General features: G+C 36.0%; 1 long non-coding RNA gene across 1 annotated transcript in view; it reads right to left on the bottom strand.

Annotated features, from left to right (window-relative positions):
• Nucleotides 1-6,743, bottom strand: part of LOC114056333 — an 8,842-nt gene extending 2,099 nt beyond the window's left edge. The window contains exons 1-3 of the long non-coding RNA XR_003570981.1: nt 6,618-6,743; nt 1,883-2,105; nt 162-228 (exon numbers count right to left, since the gene is read on the bottom strand). This is a non-coding gene — a long non-coding RNA (uncharacterized LOC114056333). The remainder of the gene's footprint in view (nt 1-161; nt 229-1,882; nt 2,106-6,617) is intronic.
• Between the last annotated feature and the right edge of the window lie 1,435 nt (nt 6,744-8,178).

Below are 8,178 nucleotides of genomic sequence, written 5' to 3'. Positions count from 1 at the left end.
GGGAGATAAAAGGCAGGAAGGAAGGAGGAAGGGAGGGAGGAAGTAAGGAAGGAAAAAGAAAGTCTGAGTTGGTAGTAGAGCTGTTCTTAATTCACCAGCTCAAGCAACTGCACTTTGCAAATAAACTCTGAAGAAAGAAAAGGAAGAGATTCTAGATTTACCTATCTTATTCTCTTCTTTTTTTGTATTCTGTTTACTTCTCAGTGATTTCTTGGGATTCTTTTCATGCTGTAGAATTACAAAACATGAATGCAAATGTAGATATTCAAAGACGGGAATGCATGATTCATACAAAAAGAGAACTGAACTGAAAACTGAAATGGCAAAATATGAATATTGCAAAGTGAAGCAATGACAAGTTAATAAGTGTCAGTATTACAAATTTCTTTGTGATCTTAATCCTGATGCTCTACATTTCAGTCTTTAATTCTATAGTGTCCAAATACATCACAAATACTTATGAAATTATTTTCATGTGGTGAAGGGATTTTGTTAACCAGAGTTCTCATGTAGGAAATTAATGTATTTACATATTCATATGCAAAAAATGCATAAGGATGGTGAGAAATATCTCCTCTTCTATCACCTTTCATTGAAGTCTAGTTTTGTTCATATTACAGACAAACAACTAGACTGGAGTGGTCTGAGTATGTTCATTTCATTACAGCCTAATCAAATCTGAGCAACCATCTACATGTTCAACAAGTCTCTTCTTTTGGCCACTGTTGAATAACCCATAGGAAGTTAAAAAAAAAAAAAAAAAAAAAAGCAAATCATTTGTCACTTTCATGGACAAGTAGTCCAATCAAAAAACGCAGAACATTCACATTAAATTAGTGCATATACTTTTGAAAAAAATACTTGAGGCTTATTAAATGTTTTTCTTTTCACCTTTACTGAAATCACCCCTTAGAAGTGCATAATTAGAGGATGTAAATAAGAATTTCCAATATGATTACTTTATTTTTTCTCTAATATTTATTGACCAAAAGACAAACTGGAACAATCCAGGCTATGATGATACAGAGCAACATAGCATGACAACCTCTTATTCTCACATTGAACATTACTTTTTTGTCCTTCAAAATACTTAGGAAGGAGACCTTTTTCTTTAATGTTCCCCCATATGATCCAATATTTCCCTGCTTAGAACTTCGCCTTGGGATGTGATGACCTAGTTCAAATTCCTCCTTTGAACCAAATCAAACTGAAATTCTGAACACAGAACTCCATTTTACCCAGGTGACTGGCACAGATTTCTTTGTTTACAGGGGACTCTATATGTTTCTGTATATGCATATGTATGGCATAATAGCTTACAAGCATATATGTAGAAGGGGAGAGGGAGACAGAGGAATGAAGAGATATAACTTGCATTAGTTGCTCCAAGAAAGTTTAACTCTAAAACCTTAGCACAGATCCTTGCACTTTTCTTATTTAGACGAAATGCATAAACACCTCTTCCTATTCTGTTCTTTTTGCCAAACCATACCTTCAAAATGTCTTTGCTGTTCATTTTAGATTGCTTCACACTGGACCTGTTGAACCCTATTCTGAGATATGTACCTCTTCCCATATCCTGTTAAGCATGTCTAAGGTATTGATTCCCCTAGCACTTTTGTAAAGGTGAAGCTATTTTGTAGTGTAGAGTTTATCAGAGGGAGCAATTATTTGGGACAAAGAAACACCTTAAGAATACAGGTTTCTTTTATTTGACATGGTAGCTTTCCTCTATAATTTTGTATACTGCTCTGTAATTGTTTAGATGCTAAGCATAGACTTGTTATAGATTTACATTATATAAGCTCATTTTTCTTCTTTTCTGACCTTCTTTGAAAAGTTGTCCTTTGCAGTATATTTGTCAGTGTCTTCTCTGACTTACTTGTCTGGCAATCTGTCCCTTGGCATCCTTATAACATCTGTCATGAGTGTCTATCTGCACCATTCTCCAAGTCCTTCATTTGTTGCCTTGTCTGTTCACAGTAATTGCCACATTCATCATAGGTACTTCTTTTGAAGTAGAAACAATTTCATTCCCTGATGTTGCATTTAATGTCTGCTTTGTAGTTCTATTTATTTTATTCCTTTTCTGTGTTGTGAGATCTCTGCACTCAGCAAACAAGTATAAAGTAGTGCAAAAATTAAATTTTATCACTTCCTTCACATACTGAGATACTCGTCTTTACATAAGTAAAGAATTCACATCTCTATCACAACTTGCAGATGTACAAGAGGTGCTGTCCTGCACCTGCTTCAAAATAATGTGAATTAGAAATTGTAGCTGCAATTAATTGCAATGATGCAGTGAAAAGTATAGGTTGGCATTGCACAGAAATATAACAGAAAGAGCAAAAGGTGCGTTCACTCAAAAGTACAAATTATGATATTTCAGTCCTATTTTCATCCTGAGCCTTATGGATGCCAGTGTTCCTGTCTATAAGAGAACAATGGGGAATAAAGGATAATGTGCTGGAGTTCTATAATTTTTAAAGAACATTTACCAAATACCCAGCGAGAAAAACAACCTTTGACAATATTTCTTACATGAAAAAATATATTTTTGTTAATTTAAGACTTTGGTTTAGAGCACCCTCTCAGGCACACTTAACTGCCAAGCAGATAAGCCTGTCACACTGTTCTTCCTAGAGATATCTTATTTCCTGTTTTAGTAACAGATTCAAGAATCATGCAATAAACAAATAAAAGGATGAGCTTACTCCAGTGTGATTCCTTCACAGCTTTCCTAGTACCTCTAACATTGGCAATTGTACAGGGAGATGAAATCAGTAAGCACAGAAGCGGCTTCAGAATGTATTACTCCTTAAAAGCTGACTAATACTTTACTCTCAGCATCACATCATATTAGACTATGATTATGTGTTGGCATGACATCAATATGTAATGGGATAATGGGGTAGCATTGTTTCTGATTAATCTGTTGTATGAATGGCCACATAAAATTTAAGTAGCATCATCGCCTGTTAAATACCAGCTGTTCTTGGGAATTTTGACCCTATTTTTGAATACTTTTTGTGTACTCTTATTTGATTTCTTTTTTCTGTTTCATGTTGAATTTCTATGGATTGCAAAAATAAGAATAAAATATAGAGACTAAACTGTAGTTTAGGTTTCTAATTCCATTAGTATTTTTATTTTTTTCCAAAATATATAACTGCTGGCATTTATTTTTTACCCAGTTTTTAATGAGTAATGATATTTTCAATACTAATAGCCTTACTAATTCTCAAAATATTTGTCTGAACTAGAGCTCACCAAGATGTGCAAAGGATTTCCTGAAATATACACTTTACATAAACTTCATAATTCTTACCTTAGGATCATGGTCTATATTTTTGTAGGAACAAAATTTTTTCTTTCTATCCCACATAAAAAATTGTGTAGCTCTCTAGCAAATATATTTTTACTCCCAGTAATGCATACAAGTTCACTTACACATTATACACATTTATTTTCTTCATAGAAAACTAAATTACAACAAGAAACTGGATCTGTGAATTATTCAGGTGGTAACTCATTCAAATATTGCAACTAAGAGTTGGACGTGGAAAGATGTTCAGAGCATACCAGATTATGTTTACTGTTTTCTTCTCAATGTTTCTTATTTCTAACCAGTCCACAAAGTGCAGTGGGGTTCCACTAATAATGTTGCGGGACTTGTTTAGTTTGTCAGCATTCTTCACCCCTAAACCTCTAAGACTAAAATATACATTTTACATGTGTATTTATCTAATTTAATTCTTCTGTAATGTCCATGCGTCTGTAGTCTGTGGTAAAAAAAATGGTAGTTCTGAACACAGAAAATTCCAGAAATTTCTGCAAACAAATCATATTGTCCCACTTCACTATATAAAGCTTAGTTGCAGGGATACCTTTTCAAGTCACTATATAATTCAGTAGGTGATGTACCACTCTATTTGCTTACTCTTTCAGTAATAAAGTAATACCAAATGCAGCACTAACTCTTTGAGTTGTGGACATTTGCCTGAGACAACCAATTCATTTTACAAAGTCTGCTGAACAGCAATCAGATAATAATGACTTTTTGGTAAGTAGTTAATGATGCAGGGGTTTAGAGGACCCATACCTGATTAAGTGTGCAGGGTGGATAGCGTGCAGTTAATGTAATATAAAGTAATGATAGAGTAAGTAGAATAAGAATAAATAGCTTAGTTGCCGCATTCTCTGTAGGTTGAATGAGGAACGAAACCGGCATGTAGAGGCCTAAGCGTCCATAGCAGATGGCCTGCAATCTGAACCTCTGAGTATTTCTTTACTATTCTCATCAGAGTTATGCTTCCACTTTTATATCAATTTTTCTCTTCCTAAAATGGGATATTTGTTCTCCCATCCAGTTCCCAACTCATTCTTAAAATCAGTAGTTCAGGGTTCTTTATTTTTTTCATGACATGACCGAGGTTTCTGGGATTCAGTTAAACATGACCATTATTTCTACTCTACCACTTTAGGCAGAAATCTGAAAGGAAAGTGTATAGAGCATTCTTGCTGGGTAAATGATTCTCCTTTAAGGTTAACCACTCTTCTGTCTGTTGTAAAATATAGTGTAAAAAATTAAGTACAGAGAAAATACATTCAAAACTGATTTTGAAGGGACACATACCTTTTAGTAAAACAAAAAAACCCCACAATCCTACACAAATACAAAAGTAACTTCTTTATTAAACAAAGTTAAACAAAGCATTTAATTTCAGTAACTGAGAAAGCAATGAGAAGAAAACACTAACTATTCTCAGAAGAGTTCAAACACTCAACATAAATTAAACCTACCTAATTCTTAAAGGGATTACTGATCTCTACTAAGAATTGTTGTTTTAACCTTTCTCTTTCTGATTGCTTTGCTCTTGTGTGTAGTTAAGTAATATTTCACCAAAAGGAGCTCCTATGATCTTTCAACAATAACTGTCCCTAAAGATTGCTTTCATTTGTTTCTCAGAATGGTCTGAGCTAGAAGGGACCAACAAGGATCATCATGTCCAACTCTTAAGTGCATGGCCCATGCAGGGATCAAAATCATGACCTCAGTGTTATTAACACCACGTTATAAGCAGCTGAGCTATCTCAGGGTCTTTGAAGAGGCTCCAGTGTGTCACTACATCTTTCAACTGATCACAGATTCCAAAGGCAAGAAGCTCTGTAACACTAGTCTTGGGCTCTGACATGCAGTGAGATGCAGAACAAGCAATCCCATTTAAAAAAGGAAGGGATTTTCACTCTGAGAACTATACAAACGTATGGCATTTGAAAGAAATAGTCAAAAGAGATCAGGATGCAGTTAATTTTTGGTTGAAAAACAATCTTTACTATTACTTCATATACAGCAACATATATTAACTTCCTCATGCACTTCAAGACTATAAAAACCTCACACATTCTAAGCCTGTTGATGATTGCAGGAATGGATCACATGGTGTTAATCACAACCAGGCTTAGCAGCAAACTACTTGAAATTATTGAATGCATCGTCACAACCTTCTCCCACCATGGATCTTTTCCCCTCTATTTTTTAGCTATTTAAACTGTTCAATTATAAAGTATGCCAGCAAATACTAAAATATTGTGTCATTCCATTTTGTTTATAGAGAAATAGTTTAAATAATGAATGGATGATCAGAAGGGTCCTGTTATAAAGGGATGAATTTTATAAACACAGTCTAAGAAACCCTTTTCTTTAAAACAGATGTACTATCGTTACTCATTATTAAAAAAAAAAAAAAAAAAAGAAAGAAAACAAACCTACATGTAAATTATGTAAGAGAATATAAATGCAAGAACAAGTTTCTACATTTTCACACTGAATAAATAGAGACATGGTGATTGAGTTCTTTCACTCTGTATGAGATCATTTAGCAAATCCATACTTTGCCCTATTAACTAACACAATGGAATAAAATTTAAATTATACATTCTCCTGAGAGTATCAAAGAAATCTGACATCCAGAAAGAAAGAAATACAGCAGCATTTTACCAAGCCTGCAGACAGCTGAACAGATGTCACAGCAGCCAGCAGCAGAACCAATCAAGGAGACAGAGAGATGAATGTGCCAAGGGAGCAGACCCAGACCCAGATGCCAGCTCTAGAAGAATTCATCTCTTAACATCTGGTTGTACCAAGCATTCCCCATATGTGGTGGTATGTATTGGCTTTGGGCCTCAGATACACAGGAAAAAAGAAAAAAAAGAACTAGAACACATTCAACAGTGCCAGGAATAAGCAAAAAATCTACCAAGTTTTGGCAGAAATTCTGTGAATCTGACAATTGTTTTTCTATTTGTAAATGCACAATGTGTCCCTGTTGCAGCTTTGCATGTGTATGTTTTAGACTGTCAAGGCCCTTCACCATCTTCTTGCCCTGCTTTGGACACTCTCTAACAGCTTAATATCTCTCTTATATTGCAGTGTCCAAAACTGCCCACAGTATTCCAGGAGAGGCCACACCAGTGCAGAGCAGAGGGGGACAATCCCCTCTCTTCACCGGCTGGCGATGCTGTGCCTGATGCCCCCCAGGACATGGCTGGCCCTCCTGGCTGCCAGGGCACTGCTGATTTATATTCAATCAGTCTCTCTCTTGCTCACTCACCTGAATACTACAAAGGCTGTTCCCCTCTTCACTTAACTCCTTACCTGATGACAAAATTCTTCAACCACAGAACACCTTCTGCAAAATAAGTGTTTGTCAGTCACCTGAGGCTTGATGGATGCAATTTGCTTCAAAAGTGGTAGGGAAGGTCTATAGTGAATGCGTTGTATCATGACTTCATAGCTAGGACCAAGATTCCATATTCTCCAGACTTGGGGCCACTTGGAGCTACTTTTATAGGGGTTTTTAGCACTGCTTTTTCTCACTGTGTCCCATCTTAAGCTGGAAAATTGCTGAGAGCCTAATGAAAAGACTGACTGGCTATTACTCTGTGACAGTTGAGGAGTTGAACAACATCACCACATATTACACTCCCGGGGCCTCAGCTACAGCAGGGCAGGCATCAATTGGTTGAGGTCTAAGACTGTTGCAGTAAGCTACAACCAGCCCAGGCGAAGGTAAACCTTGCATTACTAACTAGCACAGTGTATAGGTTCTTGGAGTCCTGAGCAGGTAAGTTTGTGCTCTGCAGTGTGGAGGATAGCAAGAGATGGAGGTTTTGGGGAATGTTGGTGACTGGGAGATTTACTTCAAAGTGCACTCCTGATTTGAACTAAAATGCTGATGCAGAGACGTTCTAAGTGGGTTAGGAGTTTGTGTCCTCTGAAAAGTGGTTTTGGCACTTACAGTTCAGGTATCTAAATGCTTAGGTCACTTCTGAAAAATACTAAAATGTACCTTAGAATTCATATTGTAAGCCTCTATTTCCTGACCTGCGTGTCAGACTACACCCCCTGCACAATTTTTAGAATGTCTTCCCAAAGGCACTACTTCTCACCGGCAGACCCAAGATATTTGCAATTCTCAAGCTGCACACCCTGGCTGAACTGCAAAATGCTTCTGCTGATCTGAGCTTTTGTAATTCTTTAATAGCTTTTATGGCTGTAGGCAGATATCTACTCTCAAGTGTTTCTGAAGCAGAGAAAGAGAATCCAAGGGCCACAAACATACACATCACCTCTTCCCCTCCTCATAATGAGATGGGAAAGAGAAGATTGAATCTTCAGTTATCTCTTGCGTGTGTAGCACAAAAAAAAAGCTATCCGCCTGCTACAATCACTAGTTCACCCATCCCTGCAGGCACCTTTTGCAGTACTGTTCTAGCAGTCAAAATAAAGTTATGTGGTTTACTTTAGAGAATGGAATAATACGTAGAGCTCAGATTAATATTGTATTTGCTAGCAACATAAATATGAAGTACTATATTAATTGCAGTGTTCATTATAACACTATTTTTTAAAATAGTTTAAGTTGCTGCATCTAATTCAGTATGTGCCAAACACTGAAATCTGCACCACAGTGATATTAGGCTCCCTAAGAAATAACTTAGGTAAAATGAATTTAAAATCACTCCAAAGCAGCAGGCTATCATTGGTGCTTTCAGCAATTCATGACAAATAACAAATATTTTCAATTCTGAAATTAAGTTTCTTTTCAATTTGGCATATCAATATTACTCATAATATTATATTTCTTTTAATATGTATATTTTTTATAATTA

The sequence above is a fragment of the Empidonax traillii genome, unplaced genomic scaffold (genome assembly GCF_003031625.1).
Source record: "Empidonax traillii isolate 1590-97213 ecotype Southwest subspecies unplaced genomic scaffold, ASM303162v1 scaffold88:size1181550, whole genome shotgun sequence".
Lineage (NCBI taxonomy): Eukaryota > Metazoa > Chordata > Aves > Passeriformes > Tyrannidae > Empidonax > Empidonax traillii.
This window is presented reverse-complemented; position numbering and strand designations above follow the sequence as displayed.